At 42.0% G+C, this 16585-nt stretch overlaps 1 protein-coding gene across 2 annotated transcripts in view; it reads right to left on the bottom strand.

The window, feature by feature from the left end:
• The window catches only part of SPECC1L (sperm antigen with calponin homology and coiled-coil domains 1 like), a 142762-nt gene extending 130309 nt beyond the window's left edge, over positions 1-12453 (bottom strand). Inside the window, exons 1-2 of one of the 2 annotated variants that reach the window (XM_066260035.1) lie at positions 12330-12403; positions 11067-11144 (exon numbers count right to left, since the gene is read on the bottom strand). The gene's annotated coding sequence lies outside the window, so the exon portion shown is untranslated. Of the gene's footprint in view, positions 1-11066; positions 11145-12329 lie in introns of both variants that reach the window. The other variant, XM_066260034.1, reaches the window with a different exon arrangement.
• Positions 12454-16585: the final 4132 nt, after the last annotated feature.

The following is a 16585-nucleotide window of genomic DNA, read 5'->3' on the forward strand; positions in this document are numbered from 1 at the left end:
CAGCAAGTGAAAATAGCTGTTTTCAAATTTGAGAAGATCCAAGATGCAGGAATAGATTAGCACTAGTGACCATTATCAAGAGACAGATTTCTAAGGCAGCTAATAATCAGAGATGCTGTACATCAAATAAGCTGCCTGTAAGAGTAGTTATGCCCTCTCTCCTCATTCACCAAGCATTCTAGTGGGGTGGGGAGGGCTGCTGCATCATCACACATAAGCTGAAATGTGAAGTTCTTGCACTGGCCTTATTGGGCTATTCAGATATTCACAATGGTTGACCTCTAATGGCTCCAAACAACTGTGGTATAACTTCAATAATTTTTTTATGTGAGAGGAGGGGAGATACAGAGATAAACTCCCATATGTTCCTCGACCAGGATCCATCCGATAACCTGTCTGGGGCGGACACTTGGACCACCGGAGCTATCCTCAATGCCCAGAGCGAATGCTCGAACCAACTGAGCCACTGGCTGCAGGAGAGAAGAAAGGGAAGGGGGAGAGGGAGGGGAAGAGAAGCAGATGGTCACTTCTCTTGTTGCCCTTATCAGGGATCGAACCCAGGACATCTGCACATTGGGCCGATGCTCTATCTACTGAGCCAACTGGCCAGGGCCTCAACAATTATTTTTAAAAGCATCATACTGTATTTACACGGGGAGAATTCTCCTAGCTTACTTCTCACTTGCTTGTTTCTCTTACCTGGAAGTGACCTCTGTTTTCAGTTCAGCTAACCCCATCATTTAAAATCTCCCAACCTCAGTTCTGACAGAGTATGGCACAGACACTTGACCACTGAAAAAATATATATATATATAAAAACTCTGGGCTCTGACAATTTTTTAAAAATTTATTTTACTGATTTTAGAGAAAAAGGAAGGGAGAGGGAGAGAAATATCAATTTGTTGTTCCACTTATGCATATGCAGCAATCAACCAAGGAATGCATGGATGGGTGGAGCAACAAATCAATGTTTCTCCTTTCTTCTCAAAAATCAGTAAGTAAGCCTGACCTGTGGTGGCGCAGTGGATAAAGCGTCGACCTGGAAATGCTGAGGTCGCCGGTTCGAAACCCTGGGCTTGCCTGGTCAAGGCACATATGGGAGTTGATGCTTCCAGCTCCTCCCCCCTTCTCTCTCTCTGTCTCTCCTCTCTCTCTCTCTCTCTCTCTCTCTCCCCCCTCTCCTCTCTAAAATGAATAAATAAATAAAAATTAAAAATAAGAAAATAAAAACAAGCTATACTTTAAAAAAAAAAAAATCAGTAAGTAAAAAAATTTTAAAGAAAAAAAATGAAAGAGTATAGAAGGAGGAGTCAAGGAAAGTAAAAGATGGAAGTAGACGTTGGTAAGACAGCAAACATCAAGTTTAATCCCCCACTCATCATCCTACCACACCCCCCATAGCCTGTTACTAGGTGGTAAATTAAAGGGCAGTTCAATTCTTGGGCAGTTTTTCATATATGGAACCGAATGTCAGTGCAACTATAACTACCACTTACCAGAGTATTTGCAAAAGCAACACAAAATACAAAAATATCCATCTGTTCCCATGTGAAAGCTCTTCAAATATTTTAATTACAAAAGAACAATGCCATACCTAGGTTTCCTATTCTCCAGGCTAAATAGCATTGTAGTTCCTTCAATCATATGACAAATGCATTCTAGCTGAAAGGCAGTATATTACAGTGAAAAGAACATAGGACTTTTAGTTAGAAACTTAGGTTCAGATTCAAGCTTGGCCGTTGGTTAGCTCTGTCTTCTTAATCTAGTTTCCTTATTTACAAAATTAAGGAAAATAACAGTTGTTCTAACTACCTCAAGATGTGTTGAGAGGACATTTAATGAAAGGTACACATGAAATGTAAGCTTTTTCAATTATGCTGCTATAGGTGCTTATTAGATTCTACAGTACTATTAACACACACTTCATACACTTTGTGAATTAAAGTCATTTTATAAATAAAGTTTGGGAACCCAACCCAACTAAGCACATGTGGTAGGGGAGGGAGAGTCAGAAGCAAAGGCAGGAGGAGGTAACAAAGAATCCCAGTGCAGCTGCTGGCATTCTGGCTGACATTTATATTCTACACTAGACCTTTAAAATACTAGTTTGGCCCTGGCCGGTTGGCTCAGTGGTAGAGTGTTGGCTGGCGTGCAGGAGTCCCAGGTTCAATTCCCAGCCAGGGCACACAGGAGAAGTGCCCATCTGCTTCTCTACCCCTCCCCCTCTCCTCCTCTCTGTCTCTCTTCCCCTCCCGCAGCCGAGGCTCCATTGGATGGCCTGGGTGCTGAGGATGGCTCTGTGGCCTCTGCCTCAGGCACTAGGATGGCTCTGGATGCAACAGAGCGACGCCCCAGAGGGGCAGAGCATCGCCCCCTGGTGGGCATGCCAGGTGGATCCCGGTCGGGTGCATGCGGGAGTCTGACTGCCTCCGTTTCCAGCTTCGGAAAAATGCAAATAAATAAATAAATAATAAAATACTAGTTTAACACAAACTTGCAGGCTGCATCTCTTTTTTTTTTTTTTTTTTTTGTATTTTTCTGAAGCTGTAAACGGGGAGAGACAGTCAGACAGACTCCCGCATGCGCCCGACTGGGATCCACCCGGCACGCCCACCAGGGACTATGCTCTGCCCACCAGGGGGCGATGCTCTGCCCCTCCGGGGGTGGAGAAGCAAATGGGCGCTTTTCCAATGTGCCCTGGCCGGGAATCGAACCCGGGTCCCCCGCACGCCAGGCCGACGCTCTACCGCTGAGCCAACCGGCCAGGGCCTGCATTTCTTTTAAATCTAAAAACAAGAAACATTAGACCTGACCTATGGTAGTGCAGTATAAAGCATCAACCTGGAAAGCTGAGGTCATTGGTTCGAAACCCTAGGCTTGCTGGGTCAAGGCACATATGGGGAGTTGATGCTTCCTGCTCCTCCCCCCCTTCTCTCTAAAATGAATAAATAAAATCTTTTAAAAAAGGGGAACATTAGTAACTAAAATGCCAAAAATTGTTTTGCAAAATAATAGTTTATTCATTACAGTGAAATCCTGATTAACAAATGATTTGTATTCCATTATGATCAATCTCTATCCCAGACTGTAGTATCTGGCTAAGCAAGCCAATGACCTGGGGGAGGGGTAACAGGAAAATGAGTACATTTGTGTCTAAAATATACCTTTCTACCTTCATTTCAAAGTCAAATTAAAAAAATCAGAGCAGGAACTTTTACCTTAACTGCTTATTTTACTTCTAGGGCCAATGGAGAGTTGTTAGTGCAGGCCCATTAGGCTGCATATCAATATAATCTGCTTTTCAAGAGAAGATGGATTTTTTTCCTGCAAGCATAATCAATCTAGATGACCCTAATTATTTTTCCTAAACATCAACATGAATAATCTTTTTTTCTTTTTTCTTTTTCTTTTTTTGCATTTTTCCGAAGCTGGAAACGGGGAGGCAGACAGACTCCCGTATGCGCCCGACGGGGATCCACCCAGTATGCCCACCAGGGGGCGATGCTCTGCCCATCTTGGGGCGTCGCTCTGTTGCAACCAGAGCCATTCTAGTGCCTGAGGCAGAGGCCATAGAGCCATCCCCAGCGCCCGGGCCAACTTTGCTCCAATGGAGCCTCGGCTGCAGGAGGGGAAGAGAGAAACAGAGAGGAAGGAGAGGGGGAGGGGTGGAGAAGCAGATGTGTGTGCCCTGGCCAGGAATCGAACCCGGGACTCCTGCACACCAGCCAACACTCTACCACTGAGCCAACCGGCCAGGGCCTACATGAATAATTTAAAGTAGACTTTACTGCAGAGTACAATCTCAATAATTCATTGGGCAATACAATAAATATACATAGGTTCAGGAAGAAAACGAGACTCTTGAATGGGCCTGGCAGTTTTTATCATATCCACCCCAAAGCACTCTCAGCTGTGGATGCAATTTATAAAGTATAAACTTTGCCACCAAGGACATAAACACTTATCTTTCAGGATAGGCTGCCAGAGAGGAAGAACAAGAACAGGTACAGAGATTTAAGACAGACCCACACCCACCAATGGTTAAAAAAAAAAAAGCAGAAAATTTGAAAGCTCCTGGTCAAGAATTCTTGGGCCTGGTGGGGTAGAACCAAAACATGACAAGGAGAATCTTCCAGGAAAAGAAGGGAGTGGGACTCATGACACGGATAGCTGGGAGGAAAGGGGCATCTCTTGGGAGAACGAGTCCAATTATCACTGTTCTGGAAAAAAGCAGCCCTAGAAGACTGCCCTGGGAACTCCCGATGGAAGAGGTGCCACTGGGAAATTGCTCAATAGGGATTTCTCCCTAGAATGTGAGAAGGGTGAAAGGAAAAAAGGGACTTTAATTTTTGACAGATATTGCTTAACAAATCTTAGCACATGTCAGTTTCTCTGCATGCCTCCTTCCTGAGCTTAAGCAGGGTCTTATTTTCTTTTGTGTAAGCTCAATATATTTTGAAAAGAAGTATGGGGTTTTTCAAGAGACCAAGTATTTTTCCCTCTTTAAACCTTTTGTTTTCTGTAAGCTATATGCAGTAGAGAAACTTCAAATCTATTATCTTTTTTTTTTAAACTACAATATATATTTTTTAATTTTTCCATTGATTTGAGAGAGAAAGAGAGAACCATCAACTGGTTGTTTCACTTAGTTGTGCACTCACTGGCTGCTTTTCGGACATACCCTGACCAGGGGTCGAACTTGTGACCTTTGGGACACCAGGTTGATGCTTTATCCATTGAGACACCTGGCCAGGGTGAAATCTATTATTTATTTATTCATTTATTTATTTATTTTTAGAAAATTAAACTCAACAGGTGATCAACAAGAGTACATACATTTTGGGTAAACCACCTCATTTGGACAGTTGATTATGTTGTACACCCATCACCCAAAATCAAATCATCTTCCATCACCTTATATTTGTCCCTCTATACCCTTCCGCCAACCCCCTTCCCTGAAACCTATTATCATTATCTTAATCTCCAACATTTACTGTCCAAGCACATCAAATTAAAGGGGGGAAAAAACTCAAGGTGGAAAGTATACAAGGTAAAAAAGGGAAGTAAAATGCATATTGCTTCTAGAGCTAGGTTTCTGGACGACACAAAAGATTTTAGTAAGGTGATCAACTTTTTTACAATGAAAAGGAGGACAAAAATAAACTGAAGAAAACAATATTGTAAATAAAAAAATTGTATTCATTGCAATAATAATACACTATAATATGATAAATGCATAATAAAAACATTTGTAATATTTTGTTATAATTATGCTTATATGCCTATTAATTTTAAATAATTGTAAGAAAATAGTACTCATTTAGTAAAACTAAATATCAAACAAAACCACTAATTTGGAGTGATATTCGGGTACCTATCATTTTCTAATTAAAAAACGTGTTTTATCCAACTATTTAATCAAAATGCATTATTAATAGATATGGTTTGAAGTTAGGTTTCCACTTTAAAATTTGAATTTCAGGAAAATAGTTGTAAATAAAATTATACGTATTTGGAAATTATTAAATAGATAATGAATTAATAAAATGTGAATTGTGTTTACCTGTCTATGATTGAATATTCACTGAGAAAGAAATAATCATGAGTCTATAATGTTGTATGTGCCGTGTTGTGTTTCAGTAAGAGTACACAAAGCCATTTGCATGCTCGGTATGTCGCACGCTCTCTCAAGGTTGCCTGTGTGGAGCGTATACGTCTCATAATCGCGTCTCACCACACTGTACTGATCTTGACAAATCATCATGTCAAATACAAATACATCACATCACACACAATGGGTCAACTCTGCATCGATCGAATATGGACATTTACAGATTAGTCTTCTAATATCAAAAAGGAGGAAATGTAGGAAGACACCTTTTGAGGGAGGACAAAACTTACAAAAGAAGGACTGTCTTCCCTAAAGGAGGACAATTGGTCACCTTCATATTAGAGACAAAGTCTTCTTCAAGAAATAAGATTTGGTGCCTGACCAGGTGGTGGCGCAGTGGATAGAGCGTCAGACTGGGATGCTGAGGACCCAGGTTCGAGACCCTGAGGTCGCCAGCTTGAGTGCAGGCTCATCTGGTTTGAACAAAACTCACCAGCTTGGACCCAAAGTCACTGGCTTGAGCAAGGAGTTACTCGGTCTGCTGTAGACCCCCCCCCCCAGTCAAGGCACATATGAGAAAGCAATCAATGAACAACTAAGGTGTCATAATGAAAAACTAATGACTGATGCTTCTCATCTCTCTCTGTCTGTCCCTATCTATCCCTATCTCTGACTCTCCCTGTCTCTGTAAAAATAAATAAATAAATTTAAAAAAATAAAAATCCTTTAAAAAAAAAAGAAATAAGATTTGGCCTGGCCTGTGGTGGCACAGTGGATAAAGCATCTACTTGGAATGCTGAAGTTGCCCGTTAGAAACCTTGGGCTTGCCTCGTCAAGGGACATGTGGGAGTTGATGCTTCCTGCTACTCTCCCCATCCTTCTCTCTTTTTTTCCCTCTCTCTCACTCTCTCCCGCCAGCCTCTCTAAAATGAATAAATTTTTAAAAAAATAAGATTTGAATTAGACACTAAGATATAATTAAATGGACTTTGCAAGCTGTTATCCATGACTGGGAAATGTCTCAAGGTTGGTAAAGTCAAGTGCCCCTGGAGTGAAAAGCTCCTTAAGGGCAGGGACTAATCAGTGGTCGTCAAACTCATTAGTCAACAGAGCCAAATATCAACAGTACAACCATTGAAATTTCTTTTGAGAGCCAAATTTTTTAAACTTCAACTATATAGGTAGTTACATTCCTTATTAAGGTAGTGCCTGCACGTGGTATTTTGTGCAAGAGCCACACTCAAGGGGCCAAAGAGCCGCATGTGGATCACGAGCCGCAGTTTGCCAACCAGGGGACTAAGTGGTCCTCTTTCTCGTAGCCCCTACAGGCCTAGCACCCACCAAGTAACTTTACCTCAAGCCAGACACTCTGCTATGCACTGTGGTGTCACTGGCTAGAGAAGGGAACAGGAAAAAACACAGGGTGTCAAAACCTAACTAGACAGGGTGCTGGTCAAGTCTGGAAGGGATAAGATAAGGGATGTCTTCTAGGATCTGAACTATCTGACCTAAGCTTTAAAGGTGATAATCAGATGAAGAGAGAGAACAACAGTTCAGCAGAGGAGAACAAGGAGACTGGAGAGCGTTCAAGGGACCAAGAGTTCTCAACAAAGCTCAATGAAGCACCTAAAAAGAGGTGGGAGAAGGATGAGAGTGGAGGCCAGAGCCCAGTGATGAAGTGTCCTGGATACCAAGCTAAGGATTCGTAGACCTGATTATTAAGATAGTGAGAGCCTGACCAGGCGGTGGCGCAGTGGATAGAGCATCAGACTGGGACGTGGACCCAGGTTTGAAATCCCGAGGGCACTGAGTTGAGTGCAGGTCGCTGGCTTAAGCCCAGAGGTCACTTGAGCAAGGGGTCACTTGCTCTGCTGTAGTGCCCCCCCCCATCAAGGCACATATGAGAAAGCAATCATTGAACAACTAAGGTGCTGCAACAAAGAATTGATGCTTCTCATCTCACTCCCTTCCTGCTGTCTGTTCCTATCTGTCCCTCTCTCTGACTCTGTCTCTGTCAAAAAACAAAAAAGACAGTGAGAGCCATTGAAGTATTTTATAATAAATTGTGGGTGCGGGAGGGAGGGGGTGATTATAAACAGACTGTATTTTGGAAAGACAGGCAAGCGCAAACCTCTGGATTTAACTAAAGAGTAAAGAAAACAACTACAATGAAGATGTGGGAAAATGTCAGGAAAAACACTGTTTTAATACTGCACTCCTCTCCTGGACAAATTTCCTTTACAGGGTTACCAAATTATCCTTTGACAATGGAGAACTCAGGGGTGGCTGAAAGCAGTCAGTCTTTTGAATGTAGAAATGAGTATTATGAAGAATTAGAGGCTGAATTATTAATTTAAATTCAAGACATTTTTTAAATTGTACAAGACATTTTGATATATTGTACTTTTGTTGAGTACAAAAAAAGAGATTTATAATAACTCTAAATCTTACCTTCTATTAACAGCAGACAAGGATGAATTTTAAAGACTTCAGAGACAAAAAGGTCATCTGTTACATTCATTTTGGAACAGATCATAGCCACTCCCCCCCAAGCATATCTGAAACACAATCTGTAGACCGAATTTCTTTTTTTGTTGTTTTTAAATCATTTTTATTTTTCAATTACAGTTGATACACATTATTATATTAGTTTCAAGTGTACACCCTAGAAATTAAACAGTACATAACTAAGTGATCATCCCAGTAAATCTTGTACCCATTTGACACCATAGTTATTAGAATATTAATGACTATATTCCCTATGCTGTACTTTACATCCCCATGACTATTTTGTAACAACCAGTTTGTTCTTCTCAAGCCTTCAACTTTTCCACCCATCCCCCATCCCCACTCCTATCTGGCAACCATCAAAACGTTCTTGGTATTTATGAGTCTGTTTCTGTTTTGCTTATTTATTTATTTTGGGGTTTTTTTTAGGTTCAATTGTTGATAGATAATGTATTTATTGTCCTTTTATTGTTCATATTTTTAATGTATTTTCTTATTATTATTATAGAAGACCCTTTAATATTTCATATAATACTGGTCTGGGAAGTTCTTTATTTGTCCTTTGATTCTAAAGGATAGCTTTGCTGGGTACACCAATCTTGGTTGTAGGTCTTTGCTTTTCATCACTTTGGATATTTCTTGCCAATTGCTTCTGGCCTGCAAGGTTTCTGTTGAGAAACCAGCTGACACATAAGCCTAAATTATTTTATATTTTTAAATTTGATTGATTTTAGAGAGAAAGGAAGGGAGAGAAAGAGACAGAAATATCAATCTATTCCTGTATGTGCCCAGACAGGAACTGAACCCATAACCTTTGCATTTGCTCTAACCCAATGTTTTTGCCAGTCTGCTAGAAATTTTGTGCTGGTCCTCAAAAGAGTTATAAAAGGTGGTGAACTCTTCCACAGACCAGCACAAAATTTCTGAGAGATTGGCACCACAGACCGGTGGCTGAAAAGCACTGCAACCAACCAAGCTATATGGCCAGAGCTAAGCCTAATATCTTGATGGTTGTTCTGTTTCAAATAGGCTGAGGCCACAATATTACAATATTTCTGAGCCGACAGAGAACCCCCCATAAAAGTTCTTTAACTTCACTGATAGTCTATTCAGCACTAATAATTCCAACCACCAGGAGAAATTTCCTAGGCTTATTTTCTTGGAACAAGCACACATAAAAAAATATACTAACTTTTTTTATTCAATAGGAAAAAATTATCAGACTAGGAACATCTTTAATACCAAGCACATTTAATACAGCTTTCTTGGTTGTAGGTAGATTGTGATTAACGACTACAAATTCATATTTACTCTTTAAAAATAATCTGTATTTTAATCTTAGCAGCAAGCCAAGGAACTTTCCAAACTTCTTAACAACTACAAACAATACATTGTACACGCTCATTCTTTTTATTAATTTCTATTTTTTAATTAAAAATGTTTTTCAATTAGTTTACATTTAATATTATTTTCCATTAGTTTCAAATGAACAGCATAATGGTTAGATTTTTGTTTCTAAATATATATTATTCTGATAAGATAACCAACCTTGTATTTACTATATACAATTACCACATAAAGTGCCACCATTTACTATCATCATGATTTCATTAAAGATACTTAATTTTAACAAGAGAAAATGACACTCTTTTAGAAAGGTCAGTCCTTTAACTGAATAAATTTAGTGTTATGTAAAACCTCATTATTTTCCTTGTTTTTCTCAATACACTAAGGCCATTCAACATCCCATTTCAGGGGCCTGACCAAGAATCTATAAAATTTGTTCTCACCAACTTATGCTACCCCCTGTCCACATCTTTGAGAAGGGACCACAATGTTCTGGAACTGGTGAGAAGACCCAATTCTCCCCAATTTAGAAGACTCCCCTTAGCTAGAGGACTCTGTAAGCAAGAATCCATTAAATGTTAAAATTGGCAACTCAAGCTCCTTTCCATCTCCTCTCTCAACCCCCACACTTCACAAATGGGGAAATGAAGGTCCAGAAAGGAGTAGAGATTTGTCCAACACCATAAAGCCAAGAGGATTTCTCTAGCCTACTGACACCAGGTCACACCGTTCCTCTACTGTGCTGGACAGTTTGCATAACACCACGTACAAGTTAGCCATCTGATTTAAATATGTATATAGCTCTACAGCAACTCACATATTATAAAAATCCAATCCTGATAGTAACTTTGAACAGAAGCAATACTACCATCTGAGTCACTGGAAATATAAAATGTACTATGTCAAGTCAGTTAAAAGGAGAACCTCTGCTTCAGCAAAATCCTATCTCAAGATGACATATTGCTATGCCTGACCAGGCAGTGGCCCAGTAGATAGAGCATAGGCCTGTGATGCAGAGGACCCAGGTTCGAAAGCCTGAGGTTACTGGCTTGAGTGCCGGCGCACGGGCTTGAGTGCAGGGTTGCTGGCTTGAGCATGGGATCATAGATATGACCCCTGGTCACTGGCTTGATCCAAAAGGTTGCTGGCTTGGAGCCCAAGGTGCTGGTTTGAGCCCAAGGTCACTGGCTTGAGCAAGGAGTCACTTGCTCTGCTATATCCCCCTCCCCCCATCAAGGTACAGATGAGAAAGCAATCAATGAACAACTACGGTGCCACGAGAGAGAATTGATGTTTCTCATCTCTCTCCTATCCTGTCTGTCTGTCGCTATCTGTCTCCTCTCACTCTTTCTGGCACGCGCAAAAAAAAAAAAAAAAAAAAATTAATACTGCATTGCAGAAACACACCCTAAAAGTTCAGGTTTAAAATAAAAATTCTGATACAAAATTCACCTTGATCACAACTACTGTACCCACTCACTATGATACTGCACTTGATTGACACTGAGATATTTGGACTATTACCAAGGCACAGTGATAAAGCTTTCTTATGGCACAACATTCACTTTCTTATTGAAATGTCAAGAAAATCCCCACATACCTGGACTATGAACAGGCAATTAAGCAGCATTCCCAGCTACCAAAGTTGCTGAGTCTTAAAGACTCTGTGTGGTGCATACTAAATCAAAAAGAGACACTGTTTTATAGAGAAAAACATTCTAGGATCAGCCATTTCTTTATAGAAACAATCTTATCCAGATCAATACTCTACTTCTCCTTACACCATATACCCTTCTGTACTGGTTTGGCTACTTAATAACCTATATTATCCTGAGGTCTGGTGGTATCTAAAAACACACTCTGATTTCATCTCAAGATGTACCCTCCTGGGTAACAGCCAACGCAGTTGGGTTCTGCAACATTTTTCAGTTTTATGAATTTGTTGTAAACTCGGGATAACATTATCAACCGCTTGAGATACTCTTTTACAACATCCTTTGCCCTGTAATCAAGTGAATTTATGGGAAGTTTTCCTGGGTCCTCCCTCGCCGACAGATTATCAAAGGCATCAAAAAACCAAGGTTCTCTGCATTTGAATGATCACAGGAACTCTTACTTGGTTTAGTAAATAGGCTGGAACTACGTGGAAACTGATCTTTTTTCCAGACACCTCCAGAGAAGCTGCCCAAGGATGAACTATCGAGTTTCTAAAATAACTGCTTAAACCATACATACAATTACCAGATTTCGAGAAATGCAAAATTTTCCTCAACAAAACACCAGATTGTCACATCTAACCTGATGCAATTAACCAAGTCTAAAGGAAAAAGGGCATTCTGCCTACTTCGGGCTGACCTCCCAGCCGAGCGGGACGAGGTGGAGGCGCGGGCCAGGGCAGAAATTGAGCCAGTAGGAGGCGTGGGTTTCGCTGCCCGTGGCCCTGCTCCCCGCACCGCGTCCTCGGGGCCCCAGAACGGCGCTTCCCGCCGGGAGCATGAAACCAGAGGACCAGGGCGGTCAGGCGGCGGCCCGGCCTCTCCGCGACACGGAGAAAGCAAAATGCGAGGATCGAGTCCTGCACCTCGGCTCAGAGGATACAGGCGGTTGTGGGGACCACTACCAGGTCCCAACACCGGCCAGTGGCAGCCCACAGACCCACCGTCCGCGACGTTGGCTGGGTCGGCCTGGAAACCCGGGAGGGGGACGGCGCAGGCGCCGGATGGTCTGGGGGCCTGGGAAGGGGACAGCGCAAGCGCGGGCCTGCTGGGGTCTGCGGGGCCGCCTGGGCCTGGCCGCGCGGGCGGCGCTGAGGAGATGGACTGCCCGCCAACGTACATTGAGGGGAATGGGCCCGGGCTCTTACCGCGCGGCGCCGCCTCGCTCGCTCGCTGGCTTGGGACCGGGCAGGGCGGCGGGTCGCCCGGTGGCACGGCCCGAATCCGTTGAGTCCGGCCTCAGGGCAGCAGCCAACCCCGCGGCGCCGTTCGCTTGCCCCGCCCTGCCTCCCTCGCAGCCCCCGCCCTCTGCCCGCCTCTTGCCCACCCTACACGACCGTTGCCGACTGAGCAGGCGCCGTTCAGGCCCCGCCTATAGCCCGCTGCCGCGCAGACGCCTGCAGCCCCTCCCATTCCACTCGCAGGTTCTGGGTTGTTCTTGTTCCTTGCCGTCTGGCTGGCCGCGAAGAGGGATCCGGCAGTCTATGCAAACGCGTTAGGCCTCGCCCTGGAGCTCCAGCTCGCTGTGTGCGGACACCTGATAAGTGTGGAGGTCCTTCGTCTCAGAGGCTTATTTAACTCAAAGGTCCACCATCGCGTATTTACAGTGTGCCGAGGACTGTGTTAGCCATGAACGAGATGGTGGTAAAATAAACACCGAAGTCCTGCCTTCCTGGCGCTCCCGGTGCAGCAGGGAACACAGAATGAGCCACCAAAAAAGAATGAGGCTAAATATACTTTATCAAGTTAAGGAAATTCTGTTAGGTCGCAGTTATCATACAAGTTTTTTCCTTAGATAATCTAAAATTCATTAGTAGATTTCCCCCATTGATTTGAGAGAGAAAAACAAACTCACTGTTCCACTTAATTGTTCCATTTAGTTGTGCACTCCTTGATTGCTTCTCATTTTTGCACTGATCCTGGGTCAAACCAAGGACCTCGGAAAGCTTTATCCACAGAGCCACCTGGCCAGGGCCATTAGTAAATTTTTTATTACATCATCTTAATTTCCTAGGAGAATGAAAACTTGCTTGGTCCTGGCAGGTTAGCTCAGTTGGTTATACCGTGGTCCTGAAACACCAAGGTTGCTGTCCATCCCTGTCAGGGCACATAAGGGAAGTGACCAATGAGTGCACAGTTAAGTGGAACAACAAATGAATCCTCTCTCTTTCCCTTCCTTTGTCTCTCTAAAATCAATCAGTAAAGTTTCTGAGATGGCACTCTAAAAAAAAAAAAAAAGAAAACTTGCCTGGTCTTGATATATTTTTAATACATTGCTAGACCATTTGCTAATATTTTATTTAGCATTTTTACACAATTGTGCATAAGTGAGATTATGTTATACTTTTGTTTTTTGTACTGCCCATTTATGTTTTAGGATTAAGCTTATAATATGTGCACAATAAGTTGAGATATGTTTATGTATAAGATCAGAATTTTCTGTTATTTTTCTTTACCTATTTATTTTGAGAGAGAGAGAGAAGAAGGAAGAGAAACACAAACATTGGTTTGTTGTTCCACTTATTAACACATTAATTGGTTGATTCTTGTATGTGCCTTGACCAGGGATCAAATCTGCAGCCTTGGTGCATTGAGAGGGTACTCCAACCAACTGAGCTACCCAGCCAGGGCCAGAATTTTTTTTTTTTAATGTTTACTAAACTTGCCTATAAAATCATCCAGGCTTGGTGTTTTTCATTGTTTTTTGTTGTTGTTGTAAGATCATTGAGGGGACAGGATGCAGCTTTTAAACTAAGCATTTCATTTCTTTAATGGATCTAGGTCTAAACAGAATTTCTGTTTTTTCCTGCCATTTTTACTAAGTTATATTTTGCAGGAAAGTGTCTGTTTGTTGATGTTTTCTAAATCGTTGACATAAAGTTGTTCATGTAATTCCTTTATGGTCTTTGTTTGAATTTCATTCATTTTTTAAATTTCTTTCTGAATACATTTCAAATATGTTTACATATTTCAAAATTCAGAAAGCATCTGTTCCTGTACTTCCTCTTCCCAGATGCCACTGCCTGTATTCAGTTTCTTTATATCCTTCTAGAGATACCTTATGACTATTAACAAGATCCAGTAAAAACAGATATGTTCTTCTGCTTCTCTCTTTTTTTTACACAAATCATAGTCTATTATACATGCTGATCTGTACCTTTCTTTTTAAAACCAGCATAGCCATGATGTTTTAATGCTCTGAAAACAATCATTCAGCCCTAGTGGAGGTCTAAGGTCCTGATCCTCATAACCAAACAGCCTGGTTCAATCCTGGCTCTATCATGTGGTAGCTGTCTTTCTGTTTCAATTTTTCCACAAAATGGGTGCTATTATGGGTTGTTGTGAGAATTAAATGAGATAATACATGGAGAGGGCTTAGCACAGGGGTCAGAAACCTATGGCTAGCGAGCCAGATGTGGCATTTTTTGTTTGGGTTTTTTTTGTATTTTTCTGAAGTTGGAAACGGGGAGGCAGTCAGACAGACTCCCGCATGCGCCCGATGGGGAACTCCCGGCACGCCCACCAGGGGGCGATGGTCTGCCCATCTGGGGCGTCGCTCTGTTGCAACCAGAGCCATTCTAGTGCCTGAGGCAGAGGCCACAGAGCCATCCTCAGCGCCTGAGCCAACTTAGCTCCAATGGAGCCTTGGCTGCAGGAGGGGAAGAGAGAAACAGAGAGGAAGGAGGGGGGGGGGTGGAGAAGCAGATGGGCGCTTCTCCTATGTGCCCTGGCCGGGAATTGAACCCGGACTCCTGCACGCCAGGCCGACGCTCTACCACTGAGCCAACCTGCCAGGGCCCAGATGTGGCTCTTTTGATGGCTGTGTCTGGTTCGCAGACAAATCTTTAATTAAAAAAAATAATGTTAAAAATAGAAAACATTCTCATGTATTACAATCCATTCATTTCTTACTGCTCATGTTCATGGTTGCCGGTGGCTGGAGCCAATCACAGCTGTCCTCCAGGACAACACCAAATTTTTATTGGATAATGCATAATGTACATAGGTCATTGTATGGCTTTCACGGAATTACATTTTAAAATATGTGGCGTTCATGGCTCAGCACCCAGCATGTGCCTGGTAAATGTGAGGTGCATTAATGTTGCATCTGTTTAGGCACTTGCTGTTCAAAAAGGACTTAACATAATTTAGATCCTCACTCCAGCCCTGTAAGAGCTGTGCAGAGGACAAATTTGAGGCTCAAAGAGGTTATTTCACTTACCTAAGGCTGCCCAGTTAGCAAGTGGCAGAAATAGAACAAAACTGTTTAGTGCCAGCACTTCAGTTACAAGCCACACACACTGTTAAAAGATACTTTTATATAAAAGGGCACAAAATAAATGTACAACTCAGTGAGATATCCTAAAGTGAAAATTCCAGAAAAATAACTTTAGCAGTTTTCCCATTACCTGCCCCCAAAAACACATTCTCCTCAAAAGTAGTCACCATTCTGACATTGAATTCAAAATTAGCCCTGGCTGGTTGGGTCAATGAATAGAGTATCAGCCAGGCATGCAAACTCAGGATTAATATGGATTGATCTGGAACTTCAAATAAGTAGAATCATATTGTATTGGTTTTCTAGGGCCACTGTAACAAATTACCACAACTTGGGTGGCTTAAAACAACAGAAATATATTGTCTCAGCTCTGGAGGCTAGAAGTTGGACACGAAGTGTCAGCAGCTATGAGTTTCCCCCAAAGGCTCCAGAAGAGAATTCATTCCTTGCCTTTTCTAATTTCTGCCTGAAACCTGCATTTCTTGGTATTCTTCTGCTTGTGGCTCCATTACTCTAATCTCTGCCTGCGTCAATAGCTTCTCCCTCTGTGTGTGTATGCATGCGTGTGTGTGAAATCTCCCTCTGATTCTTCCTCATAAGGACACTTGTGAGGGCATTTAGGGTCTGTCTGGATAATCCAGGATAATCCCCCATCATAAGATTCTTAATTTATCACATCTGCAAAAAAGACCCTTTTTCCAAATAAGGCAACATTTATAGGTTCCAGCAGTTAGGACCTGATATCTTTGGTACTCATTATTCAGCCTACCACGAGTGTACATTCTTTTGTGTTTGCCTTCTTTCACTCAAACATTAGGTCTGTGAGATTCACCCATCCTGTTGCAAATATCTGTGGCGTGAAAAATGAATATTATTTTGGTTGCTGTGTAGTATTCCATTGTATGAATTTACCCTATCCATTCTCCTATTGGACATTTGGGTTGTCTCCAATTGTAAGCTATTAGTGGAAGGAAAATTGGATTAAAAGATTGCTGGTGTCTCCAATGGAAAGCTATGTGTTCTTGCAAAATACACTTTGAGTTATCTGCTTCTGATTCTGTGGGGCCTTTAGACCTTTTCCTGTCTTTGAGCTCTTTTACAACTCTGTAAATTATAGAAAACGTG

Source organism: Saccopteryx bilineata, chromosome 2 (assembly GCF_036850765.1).
Source record: "Saccopteryx bilineata isolate mSacBil1 chromosome 2, mSacBil1_pri_phased_curated, whole genome shotgun sequence".
Classification (NCBI taxonomy): domain Eukaryota; kingdom Metazoa; phylum Chordata; class Mammalia; order Chiroptera; family Emballonuridae; genus Saccopteryx; species Saccopteryx bilineata.